The sequence below is a fragment of the Anomaloglossus baeobatrachus genome, chromosome 4 (genome assembly GCF_048569485.1).
Source record: "Anomaloglossus baeobatrachus isolate aAnoBae1 chromosome 4, aAnoBae1.hap1, whole genome shotgun sequence".
In the NCBI taxonomy this organism is placed as follows: Eukaryota; Metazoa; Chordata; class Amphibia; order Anura; family Aromobatidae; genus Anomaloglossus; species Anomaloglossus baeobatrachus.
Genome location: NC_134356.1, coordinates 470,655,009 through 470,667,778, shown reverse-complemented (window position 1 = coordinate 470,667,778; position 12,770 = coordinate 470,655,009). Strand labels below are relative to the sequence as shown.

The window sequence follows — 12,770 nt, the reverse complement described above, 5'->3', positions numbered from 1 at the left end:
TAGTAACGAGCAGTTGGATGCAACTCGAGCACCCGAGTGTAAAATTTCCCGGAAAAATGCTTGAGTTCCCCGTTAACTTCCATTATACTCGTGTACTCGAGTGGTGCCCATCTGAGCATCCAACTGCTTGTAACGAGTACCGAGCACCTGGGTATGGAAGTGCTCGCTCCACTACTGCTGCGTCATCACTGAAACCTAGCATGATCTAACTCATTTTGTTATTGCACCTACAAATTAGTTTCTGGGCATGGGTATATGGGAAATACTGCACAGGCGTGATAACAAAACAGAACATGGCATGCCCCTTTCTGGGCATGATGGGAGTTGTAGTCTTAGAACTGCTAGGAACACTCACATGTGGGAGATTTGTTGCACAAAATGTGATGACTTTTGCACACGTGCAAATGAGATTTGTAAAAAGAAACAAATCTGCCATGTGTAACCATACCTTACTTTTTGTTTGTTTTTTTAAATATCTTTATGTTAGTACTGGAAAATAATCCACCATTTATGCTTTGAGCATAATCTTCTGTTACACTGATACACAGTGTAAAGATCCACCGCACCCCGGCTGGCTTCTCCCTGCACCGTTCCAGTAATTGACCAGTCTCTCCAATTGTTGTATTAATGGAGGGATCAGTCGATCAGCTACAGAGGTGCGGAGGAACTGGTCGGGGGAGGCACCAGACTAGGCTTGTTCCCTTTTACGGTTTGCTAATGCTTGTACAATTTCATGCAACTTGCACGCAGATTTAGTGCATTTTTCGCGCAACTTTTTGGCAGTTTATAGAAGAATGCTGTCTGTGTTTAATAAGAAGTCAGATGAGCCTCAAGTAAATCAGTGTTACACCCAGTGGACTGTGTCATCAGAGAACGGCTCAGCTGTCACCTGACAGATGATAAAAATCGTGAACTGGGCTCTTCTTGGTTTTGCTTATTTTTCGATTCATCATACGACACACCCAAATTTAAGCCCGCTTTACACGCTACAACAAATCTAACGATGTGTCGGCGGGGTCACGTCGTAAGTGATGCACATCCGGCATCGTTAGTGTTGTTGTAGCGTGTGACCGCTACGTGCGATTGCGATTGAACGTAAAACCGTTCATCGCATACAAGTCGTTCATTTCCATAAAATTGAACGTCGGGTTGTTCAATGTTCCCGAGGCAGCACACATCGCAATGTGTGACACCCCAGGAACGATGAACAGATCTTACCTGTGTCCCGCGGCTCCAGCCAGCAATGCGGAAGGAAGGAGGTGGGCGGGATGTTTATGTCCCGCTCATCTCCGCCCCTCCGCTTCTATTGGCCGGCTGCCGCGTGACTTCGCTGTGACGCCGAACGTCCCTCCCACTCCAGGGAGATCACCTACCGCCCACATCGAGGTCGTATGGACGGGTAAGTGCGTGTGACTGAAAATAATCGCTTGTGCGACATGGTTAACAAATTGAACGTGCCGCACATACGATGGGGGCGGGTACAATCGCATACGATATCGTATGTGATATCGTAAGGTGTAAAGCAGGCTTTAGACAAAGAATAAATATGGGGAAAAAAAGATTTTAGACACCTTTGGTGGTCATGGGTGATACAGGGGTTAACATTTGGTACCCTGGTGGTCTAGGGTAATGTCTATTTCTTGGTGGTCTAATCTAGAGCTCTGTTGTATAGAAAAACACTAATTAGCACAGAAACTTAGGTGGGAAGCGAATATGAGTGGCTTTTTTGAATACAGTTTTGCTTCTGGTTACTGCCGTTATTAGCACCAAATGTATGAAAGAGTTGCACAGTATTTAATGACTCGGTGTAGGGGTATTTCTCCACTTTTTACTTTGCCCTTGTGCTGATAAATCTGACTTTATTTGCATACCCACGTCCCACCCAATGTTAAAAAGGTGAGAGCAGCGTAAAATTGCATTGTCATGTGCAGAAATAACATGCAACAATTTTTGCAACTGTTTCACAGCAAAAATAAAACCTTCTGAAAATACCTTGATAAATTTCCCTTTAGAGTTCAGTGATTCTTGAAAGTGAAGTCACACGGAATAGTAATAGAAGAGGTCAACTGACTTTTCTATAGACTGTGATGTGAGAATTACATGTACATATAATATTATACGCCATGAATTAAAAGTTATCCAAAAGCTGTGTTCACCCCCAGTGTACAGTCCTAGAGGGCGACAAATATTTAGATAGCGTGCACCACTGTGCAACACTTGCCGCAATCTCCGCATGTCTGATTGTCATAGATAACTGCAGCACAGTATTAACAAATCTGTCACAATGTTATATTCCCAAAAGAAAAAAAAAAGAGTGCATATAATCATCATCGAGATGCATGGAGATTTGGTTCAGGTATTTTATGATGAAACCTTAGTATTTGGTGCAGAAATTTCTACACCATTTCTGCATCTCTTAGCAGGAGAAACGCAGGGCAAAAATGCACATTTTTGGTGCAGATTTTTCCCATTCATTAGTATGGGTGAAATCTGCAGCAAAAATGTTGCAAGAATTGACATGCTGTGGATATAAATCTGCACCAAATCTGTAAGAAGAAAATACTCAACGTGTGCATGAGGCTTCAGGACTCTCATTGACTTTACTGGCATCAGGTTTTGTGACAAATCTGCACTGAGAAAAACGCATCAAAAAAGCGACAAAAACGCAACGTGTGCACACAGCCTGAGGGGGAATCTGTCAGCAGAATCTCACCCCATAACTATATGCACACGTAGCCCTTTTACAGACAAGTCCAGGAATGCCTTTACATAAGACAGTCTGTTCCTTCATTACTAGAAAAGTTTGAATTGATGTGTAAATGAGGCTATTGTAGATCTGAAGCCTCTGTCACTCCAGCTCTATTCTATGCCCATATGCTGTGAGCAGAGGATGCTTTGCCTCTGTGGCATCTGAGGGGCACTGAAGTGGGCAGGATCCCGTCCGCTTCAGAGCAGGACTAGCAGCTTGGATCAGCGTGTTCTTTGCCTAGGAAACTAGCCACCTGAGGGGGCTGGTAACCTTGGCAACAAATTGAAAACTAAAGAGTTAAAAATCCCTCCTTTCTAGAGAAGTGAAAGGATTGTTAATAAGAGATAAATTGTAAACTTGCTTCTTGTTACATCCACTTTGCAATTTGAGCCATTTAATAAGATGAAACAAGTGTTAAAGTCATATTTTAGCTGGGTTTTTTGGCTGCATTTTTAGGCTCCAACTCAAGAGGTAAACACTAAATGTTGTACAAACCTGTAAGGAGGATATTGGACCCCTAAGTAAAAGACTGAGTAGAAAGCCCCTTCTAATTCTTATTGTATTCATACCTTGCTTGTAGTATTGTGTTGGAGCATCTTTGCAGTTTTCATCCCAAGTACAGAGGGACAGGCACTTCACTTCCAGCTATATTGTGCCCTCTGCCTTTTCCCCACTCAGCTCTGGTCTGTGATTGACAGGTCTTCTCCTGCCCGAGATTCTGCGCAGGGGCCGTCATTGTGTACGTCTCAGCAGAAGGGGAGGCGCATGCGCAGTAAACTCCTGATGGCATCGTGTGCATCAGTCCGTTCATCTCGCAGTCATTACAACCTTCTGATTAAAGGGAACCTGTCAGGTGCAATATGCACCCAGAACCATGAGCAGAACTGGGTGCATATTGCACCTCACAGGTTCCCTTCAAATAGGCACGGGCAATAATGGCACCTGCACAGGGCAGACAGGTCACTGAGAGGAGTGACCACCTATTAAGCAAAGACTGGAGGGCGGCTGTGGATGGAAAAAGGGAGAGAGGCCTGAGAGCTGCAAGTGCAGTGCCCGCTGCCACTGATTAACACTGAGGATGAACTCATCAGAAATGCCCCAACTACACACGACAAGCAAGGTAGAAATGCAATCAGCATAAACGGGCTACACTCCAGACTGCAGACAGGGCGAATATCCTGCAGACGGGGCGAATATCCCGCAGACGGGGCGAATATCCCGCAGACGGGGCGAATATCCCGCAGACGGGGCGAATATCCCGCAGACGGGGCGAATATCCCGCAGACGGGGCGAATATCCCGCAGACGGGGCGAATATCCCGCAGACGGGGCAAATATCCCGCAGAGGGGGTAAATATCCCGCAGAGGGGGCGAATATCCCGCAGACGGGGCGAATATCCCGCAGACGGGGCGAATATCCCGCAGACGGGGCGAATATCCCGCAGACGGGGCAAATATCCCGCAGACGGGGCGAATATCCCGCAGACAGGGCCTCATAGTATTATGGCAAATGTGAGGCTGCAAAGGTGAACGTGAGGAAAATATGCAAAAAGAAAGCAATGCCCACACACTGCTCCCTGCACACTGGCACCTCTGCCCTCATACAGCTCCTCCGGGCACCACTGCCCACACACATCTCCTCCGGGCACCTCTGGCCTCACACATCTCCTCCGGGCACCTCTGCCCTCACACATCTCCTCCGGGCACCTCTGCCCTCACACAGCTCCTCCGGGCTCCTTTGCCCTCACACAGCTCCTCCGGGCACCTCTGCCCTCACACAGCTCCTCCGGGCACCTTTGCCCTCACACAGCTCCTCCGGGCTCCTCTGCCCTCAGCTCCCCGGTAGGAGGAGGCCCCGAGCTCCTGCTTCCCGCCCTGATCCGTCCCACGTGCAGGAGAAGGGGCGGTCTGTGCGGAGGAGGAGGCGGTTTGCGGCTGCAGTTCACTGAGGGGAGAGCCGCAGCTTTCCTCCGTCTCCCGGCCGTTCCCAGGGTTCTCCGTGTGGTGACGGTACAGACCGGCGGGGAGCTAGCACGGACGGGTCACACGGCGGCAGCACCCGGCGGGGAGGAATGCAGCACCCGGCCGGGTCCCAGTGTGTAGACACAGCGCGGTGGTAACAGGACACGGAGGACATACTGCTCCCCGGCTGAGGTAAGCGGAGAAACTTCCCATGGAGTTTGTAGCGGACTGGCAAGGGTTAATCCCCGGTGTAGTAGGACGGCGGTGCCCCCGCTCCCCCCGGTGCTCGCCTGTGTGGTGGCGGCTCCAGACATCCCGGGATTCGGTCACTATGTGTATTCTGTTCTCTGTGGTCATCCATTGCTGCCTCCCCATAGTGTTCTTTATCCAGGATGTCCGCCCTCAGGATGGACCGGAGCTGTGCGCACCCAGTGTCCCGGGGCCAGGGATGTCACAGGGCCGACCGCAGATGGGGAACATGGTGCGGAAAGTGCAGGGGCTGTGGATGACCCCATGGTGAGGCCCATGTAATCCATGAGGGTTGGGATGTACACTAGGGAGTGACCCCCGAAACCTTCATAAGAGTTGTCTTATATCTTGTATCATACTGAACAATAAGGGGCTTTCCGCTGACAGGTTCGTCCGTCCATCTGGCGAGGAGGTGCCCCGGCGTGGCTCCGTCCGTCCGTCCTGCGAGGAGGTGCCCCGGCGTGGCGTCGTCCGTCCGTCCGTCCTGCGAGGAGGTGCCCCGGCGTGGCGTCGTCCGTCCGTCCGTCCTGCGAGGTGCCCCGGCGTGGCGTCGTCCGTACGTCCGTCCTGCGAGGAGGTGCCCCGGCGTGGCGTCGTCCGTCCTGCGAGGAGGTGCCCCGGCGTGGCGTCGTCCGTCCTGCGAGGAGGTGCCCTGGCGTGGCGTCGTCCGTCCGTCCTGCGAGGAGGTGCCCCGGCGTGGCGTCGTCCGTCCGTCCTGCGAGGAGGTGCCCCGGCGTGGCGTCGTCCGTCCGTCCGTCCTGCGAGGAGGTGCCCCGGCGTGGCGTCGTCCGTCCGTCCGTCCTGTGAGGAGGTGCCCCGGCGTGGCGTCGTCCGTCCTGCGAGGAGGTGCCCTGGCGTGGCGTCGTCCGTCCGTCCGTCCTGCGAGGAGGTGCCGTGGCGTCGTCCGTCCGTCCTGTGAGGAGGTGCCCCGGCGTGGCGTCGTCCGTCTGTCCGTCCTGCGAGGAGGTGCCCCGGCATGGCGTCGTCCGTCCGTCCGTCCTGCGAGGAGGTGCCCCGGCGTGGCGTCGTCCGTCCGTCCTGCGAGGAGGTGCCCCGGCGTGGCGTCGTCCGTCCGTCCGTCCTGCGAGGAGGTGCCCCGGCGTGGCGTCGTCCGTCCGACCGTCCTGCGAGGAGGTGCCCCGGCGTGGCGTCGTCCGTCCGACCGTCCTGCGAGGAGGTGCCCCGGCGTGGCGTCGTCCGTCCGACCGTCCTGCGAGGAGGTGCCCCGGCGTGGCGTCGTCCGTCCGACCGTCCTGCGAGGAGGTGCCCCGGCGTGGCGTCGTCCGTCCGTCCTGCGAGGAGGTGCCCCGGCGTGGCGTCGTCCGTCCGTCCTGCGAGGAGGTGCCCCGGCGTGGCGTCGTCCGTCCGACCGTCCTGCGAGGAGGTGCCCCGGCGTGGCGTCGTCCGTCTGTTCGGCGAGGAGGTGCCCCCGCGTGGCGTCGTCCGTCCTGCGAGGAGGTGCCCCCGCGGCCTGGCGTCTGCTTTAGCTGTCATTCCAGCTGTAGTGTGGCTGACACTAAACAGATGCAGCAGAGCTACACCCTCTGTGCGTTGGCAGCACATGGCACAGCTGTCTTACCAGTCAGTCTGGAGTCGCTGCTTGTATGTTATCACGTGTTGCTGAGGCATGTGACTAATCTGATGTCATTATTGGCTCAGATTACGATGTTTGTGGTAACCAGGGTTCAGTTGACGTCGGGGGGGCAAATATGGCGAGTAATAACAATACTATTACAGTGGCATGCAAAAACCTGGGCACCCCTGGTTAAAATTACTATTATTGTGAACAGTTAAAGTAGAAGATGACCTGATCTCTAAAAACCATAAAGTTAAAGATGACACATTTCCTTATGTATTTTAGGCACAAAAAAAAAGAAAAAAAATCTTTTACATGTTAAAAATTCTAAAAAGGAAAATGGGCCAATGCAAAAGTTTGGGTACCCTTGGAGATTTGTATGCTCAGATAACTGACCAAGGTTTCACACCTTAATTAGCCTTTTAGGGTTGTGGCCTGTTCACTATCATCGTTAGGAAAGGCCAGGTGATGCAGATTTCAGTTTCTTAATAACCTAACCTTGTGCCAAAAAAACAGCAGCCATGGGTTGGTCTAAGCAGCTGCCTAGCACTTTGAAAATGGTGGAGGCGCACAAAGCAGGTGAAGGCAAAAAGAAGACAGGAAAGCGTTTTAACACTAGAAGTCCCAGAAATTTCGAGCTCCCCCCTGAAGGCCCGAAAGAGGGTCAAATGACATGCAATAAACTGAATAGAACTAACTAGAAACTCAATGGCTAAACTCGATGGAAAACAACAACCTCCTGTGGTGCGACAGTAATGGCCTTAATTACAGAACAAAAGATTCTGATTATAGGATGTTAGCTAAAATCCTTCAGGTCATTCGACCCGTCTCTGGGTTCCAAAGGTAGAAATGTTAAATGACCCCTCTCTGGGACTTCTAGTGTTAAAGTTGTCCTTTTCTGTGTTTTGAAATGTAATTAAGAAATGTCAGTTAACAAGAACAGTGGAGGTCAAGATAAGGTCTGGAAGACCAAGCAAACGTTCTGAGAGAGCTGCTCCAATGCTTGCTAGAGGGGCAAATCAGAACCTTCACTACAAAGGACCTTCAGGTAGATTTAGCGAACACTGGAGTTGTGGTACATTGTTCTACTGTTCAGAGACACATGCACAAATGTGGCCTTCATGGAAGTGTCATCAGAAGAAAACCTCCTACGTCCTCACTATGAAATTCAGCCCTCACCTTGAAATTCAGCGTCAGAAGTATGCAAAAGAACATTAAACAAGCCTGATGTGTTTTAGAAACAAGTCCTGTGGACCGATAAGGTTAAAATACAACTCTTTGGCCACAATGATCAAAGCTCTATGTGTGGAGTCGAAAGGGCACAGAATATCAGGCAAAGAATATCTCGCCAACCATTAAGCATGGGGGGGTGGATCACTTATGCTTTGGGGTTGTGTTGCAGCCAATTGCACAGGGAACATTTCACAGGTAGAGGGAAGAATGGATTCAATGAAATTTCTACAAATCCTTGATGCAAACATAACATCATCTGGTAAAAAAGCTGTAGTTGAAAATAGGATGGCCTCAAAAGAAAGATGATCCCTAAACACACATCAAATTCCACAATAGACTAACTCAAAAAGCGCAAGCTGAAGGTTTTACAATGGCTCAGTCCCCTGATCTGAACGTTATTGGAAATCTTTGGCTAGACCCCAAAAGAGCAGTGCATGCAAGATGACCCAGGAATCTCACAGAACTGGAGGACTTTTCCCAAGAAGAATGAATGAAAATTCCTCAAACAAGACAAGAAAGACTCTTGGCTGGCTACAAATAGTGTTTACAAGATGTGATACTTGCCAAAGGGGGTGCTACTAGGTATAACCATGCAGGGTGCCCAAACTTTTGCATTGACCCATTTTCCTTTTTTCTTAATTTTAAAATGAGAATATTTTAACTTTATGCTCTTTTTAGAGAGAATTTCATTTTTTTCATTTTCAACTTTATCTGTTGACAATAACAGTAGTCTTGACCAGGGCTGCCGGAACGTTTGCATGCCACTATATGTTCTGTTGCCCCCTGATTGAAGACCCTGGGAATCATTACTGCTAGTGATGTCCATATCCAGCTTTTTTTTTCCCCTGTAAACTGCATAACTTTAAGGAAAACAAGTTTTGGTTTCTATGGTAACACCTTTATACCAAATTTTCACAAAGTGTGCTGTGTACCTGATACTGATGGGAATTCACAAGTCAGATGATGTTGTGGTGCAGAAGGGACATCTCGGGGTCTCAGGCATAATGTAGTTTACTTTGATCATAACTAGGAACCTCTCATGTGAATTTTGGATAATAAATACTCTTCATATTTTATTGCTATTTCAGAGGCAAAATTCTTTTTTGTTTTTTGTAGCCAAAGTTTAGCCATCAAACCTTTGTTATACCTTTTGGTGCTTGTGTGTTTACATGCAGGCCGGCTTCACTGTCTAAGGGTACTTTCACACTTCCGTTTTTTTGTTGTTTTTTTTTTTTTGGTGCAATCCGCTGTCTTGGGAATCAGCGGAATCCGTTAACGGATTCCACTGTTTCCCTTAGACTTGCATTGATGACAGATTGTGCCAAAAGTACCAGCGTTGCTTCCATTGGCCGACGCTCCGTTGCTTCCGCCGAGCGGAAGCAACGCTGAATGTAACGTCATTTGCTTGCGTCAAAATGACGCCGACCAGCGGATTCCGTTGCTTCCGTTAAAATTTATAATGGCTCCCTATGGTAGCGGATTCCGTTGCAAAGTGCTTTACAACGGAATCGGCTGCTGGATTCCGCTAATTTCTACTGAGCATGCTGAGAAAAAAAACCAAAAAAAACCCCAGAGCCGACACATTCCATTAGATGGACGCCTAATGGACGCCACGGATGCAACGGGTCCGTTATTTCACAGGAATCAGCTAACGGATTACTGTGAAATAACGGATCCGTTGACACCACAAAAATAACGGATGCGTCAAAACGACGCAGCAACGGACCCAGCGGATTTCACCCAACGCAAGTGTGAAACTAGCCTAACACTGGCCGGCTCGGCCGCAGGGATCCCGGACTCTACAGCCTCAGCATTTATGAAGTCCTTGAGTTCGGACCCGGATACCCGTGGCCGGCTTTTGCCTTGCTGACAGGTCCACCTTTCTAGTTTGTATGCATTATTAGAAATCAGGCTGCGGGCCGGGGGATGACATGGTCGGTGTCACTGAGTCAGCGTTGATGTCACAATGCTCTAACAATCAGAAAGTGTTTTCTTTTTGGTCGCCGGTTGCTATGGTGATTTTCTATTACCCAGTGCAGAGATCAAGCCGAAAATAGAAACATTGTGTTATATTTCTTAATTGCTGTCAAAATTACCAATATGTGAGAAGGCACTTCTCCTGGTAAAAGTTCAGGAGAGAAATCTGCTTCGTGGCTGTGAATATTATGGATATTTTGTATCTGTGTAGGTTTAGATCATATATATTCTTGACCATCATTTTATGATGTGAGGGGAAAACAATGTATTGGATACACTAAACAGCTCTGCGCTAAGATGATCCGGTAGAAGAGCTATTAGGCAGATCACTTGTATTAACCTGCAGAACCTGTGTCTGCGGTTCCTTGTGGTAACCTTATACCTCTCCACCTGTCAGCGTGTAACTGATGCTCCACGAGTTGTGCTCTGTCAATGCTTGTGTTGGCCCACGTATGTTTACAATTGATACCGGCCTACGCATTGAGGTTGTACATAGCAAGTAGTGTACAGGACCCTGCTGGCTGAATTTACCAGGTTTACAGCTCCCTTAATCATTAGATTACAGGTAGCAGGGGTCCCCATCCTGTGGCTCGGGGTCCTGTGATGTGTGGCCCGTGGCTGTCTACCAGCATAATACATTGGCATCAGGTCTTGCAAACTACTATAGCTGGTTTTCAGATGGTGACTTTTCTGAGTGACCCCACACCGGAAGAGCGGATCTGGATACATTGGCTCTCACACTCTGTGGGGAGAGGATGGTACCTCCGAATAGAGGATGATTGAAGCCGGATGTGATACTGTAGTGGGCATGCCTAAACTAAGAATGCCAAACGGAGAGAAGGTTGGAAAACCTGGATGTAAATAGGCTGCCCATAAGGGCGACACGAGGACGTGGTGTGATTTCTGGGGGAATGCTTTAGCTGTCATTATACCTAATGCTGAGGGTGTCACTACCTGGGGAGGGTGGGGGAACTGGGGGTCATGTCCTGGAGGGCTCCAGATGTCTGTAAGGTCGGGAAGCACTGATCTAATGTATATGGTGTTTGAGACCACTGCTATATCTAATAAAGCAGATCATGGAAAACTATATAAAGTGACTACAAGCCTCTAATATGGATCTGTGGCCATTGTGCTCTCACATTGAGCTCTGTGTACACAGCATTGATGCGTTTTGATATTCTTGATGTAAACTATGACGTTTGTGCAAAGCTATGCTATTGAGCATGCAAGAATTAAGTTTCTATCAATTTCATCTGTCCACAAGTTTAACAGTGAAGGCCTGTCCTTCAGGATAGGTCATCAGTGTGCGATCGGTGGGGGTGTGATGCCAGTTACCTGTTCCCAGTGTTGGCAGCAGTTCTGGAGCTGCACAGCTCTCACCTCTAGTGGCCACAACTGGGTACAGCACATCCTCCCCCTATTCAAATCATGAGGGGGCAGATGTGCAGTACCCAGCTGTGACCTTTAATGTATTGACAAAGCAGCTCTGGATGACAGTGGGAACAGCTGATTAGTGGGGGTGCGTGGTGCTGACCCCAGCCGATCAGACATTGATGGCCTACCCTTAGGATAATTCATCAATGTTAAAACCACAGACAACCTCTTTTTAATATAGATATTCACATATGGTGTGTACAGCATTTATTTTTGCTGCAGAAAAAAAGATAGCATTGATCACGTATTGTAAAATGTTTGGGTTACTAAAAAAAAAAAAAAAAAAAAAAAAAAAGCCTCAAAGCTAAAAACATGTAATCTCAGCCTTGGCACTGCATTGCAGAGTTCACTCCTTTATACTGCACGGAATTGCAATACATGTGGTGTGCTGCCACATAAGTTGAATTAGACAATTGCATTTGATTTCCCATACTCATCAAATAATCTGAAAACCTGCTTTCTGCGCTTTCTTTCTTTGTTACCTACATTCAGTTTTCTGGGATCAAAATAAAGGCTACTGCTACGTCTGAAGGTTGAGATGCCGATGATACAGAGGGAAAGGTGTGAGACTGTCCAGTTTAATTAGAAAACTGCAAAGATTTATTTTTTTCTCCCTCTAACAATTAAAGTGTAATTGTCATTTACATTTTTTTTTCTTAAAGCAATAGTACACACGAAAATAAGAAATTTGTAATGTATCTTCTCAGACAAATCTGCTTCTTTCTCTGCCAGAAATGATCAGTCCTCATCGATTCTGAGATAAAATCTGTATTCAGTGAAGACTTTCCCATTACTGAGATTGGAGATGAGCTGCTACTGATGAGATGCTATGATGTGGAGGGAGGAGCTAGAGCCAGAGCTCCGCCTCCTCCCTCTTCTAGCTACATAGAATCTCACTAGTAACTGCTGCCATCTCTCAGTAATGGGAAAGTCTTCTCTGAATACAGATTTTTTTTCTGAGAATTGATGACTGATCATTTCTGGCAGAGAAAGAAGCAGATTTGTGTGATAAGATACATTACAAAATTGCTTATTTTCATGTGTAATATTAATTTATGAAGTAAAAATGAAGCAGACTGTTACGCTTTGAAGTAGTCACCACTGGGCTCACTGGTTGAAAACTGTGCTGGGCCAGTCCAATGCTGAGCATTTCTTCCTATACAGTACGGCAGCCCTGCTCGATTGCTGTGCACTACAGATAGTTTTCCTTTGCACTTTTTTTTATTTTCAATGTAAGGCTATGTTCACACAGTGCATCTTTTCTTAACCACAATGATGCAGTGTTTTTGGCCCCAAAAAACGCACCGCGGCAAAAACTCAAGCGGTTTTTTTTTACGTGTTTTTACCGCATTTTGCCCAATACGTTTTTTAACTCAGATCTATTGACTGGAAAAACTCAAAAACGCAAAAAGAATTGACATGCTGCATCTCAATAAATGCAGCCACAAAAAGATGCACTGTGTAGACCGCAAAATAGAAATCTCATAGACTTGGGAGAAGGAAATGCGTGCATTCAGGTGCATCTTTGTGACCTCAAAAATGCAGTAAAAGTTTCAGTGTGTGAACATAGCCTAAAGACCATGGAATATAC

The 12,770-nt window shown here is 48.0% G+C and overlaps 1 protein-coding gene across 17 annotated transcripts in view; it reads left to right on the top strand.

Moving 5' to 3' along the window:
• The window catches only part of TJP1 (tight junction protein 1), a 739,774-nt gene that overhangs the window by 547,447 nt on the left and 179,557 nt on the right, over window positions 1–12,770 (top strand). The window contains exon 1 of one of the 17 annotated variants that reach the window (XM_075345698.1): window positions 4,669–4,902. The exons of the other annotated variants lie outside the window; for them this stretch is intronic. The gene's annotated coding sequence lies outside the window, so the exon portion shown is untranslated. Of the gene's footprint in view, window positions 1–4,668; window positions 4,903–12,770 lie in introns of those variants that run through there. 17 annotated transcript variants of the gene reach the window in all.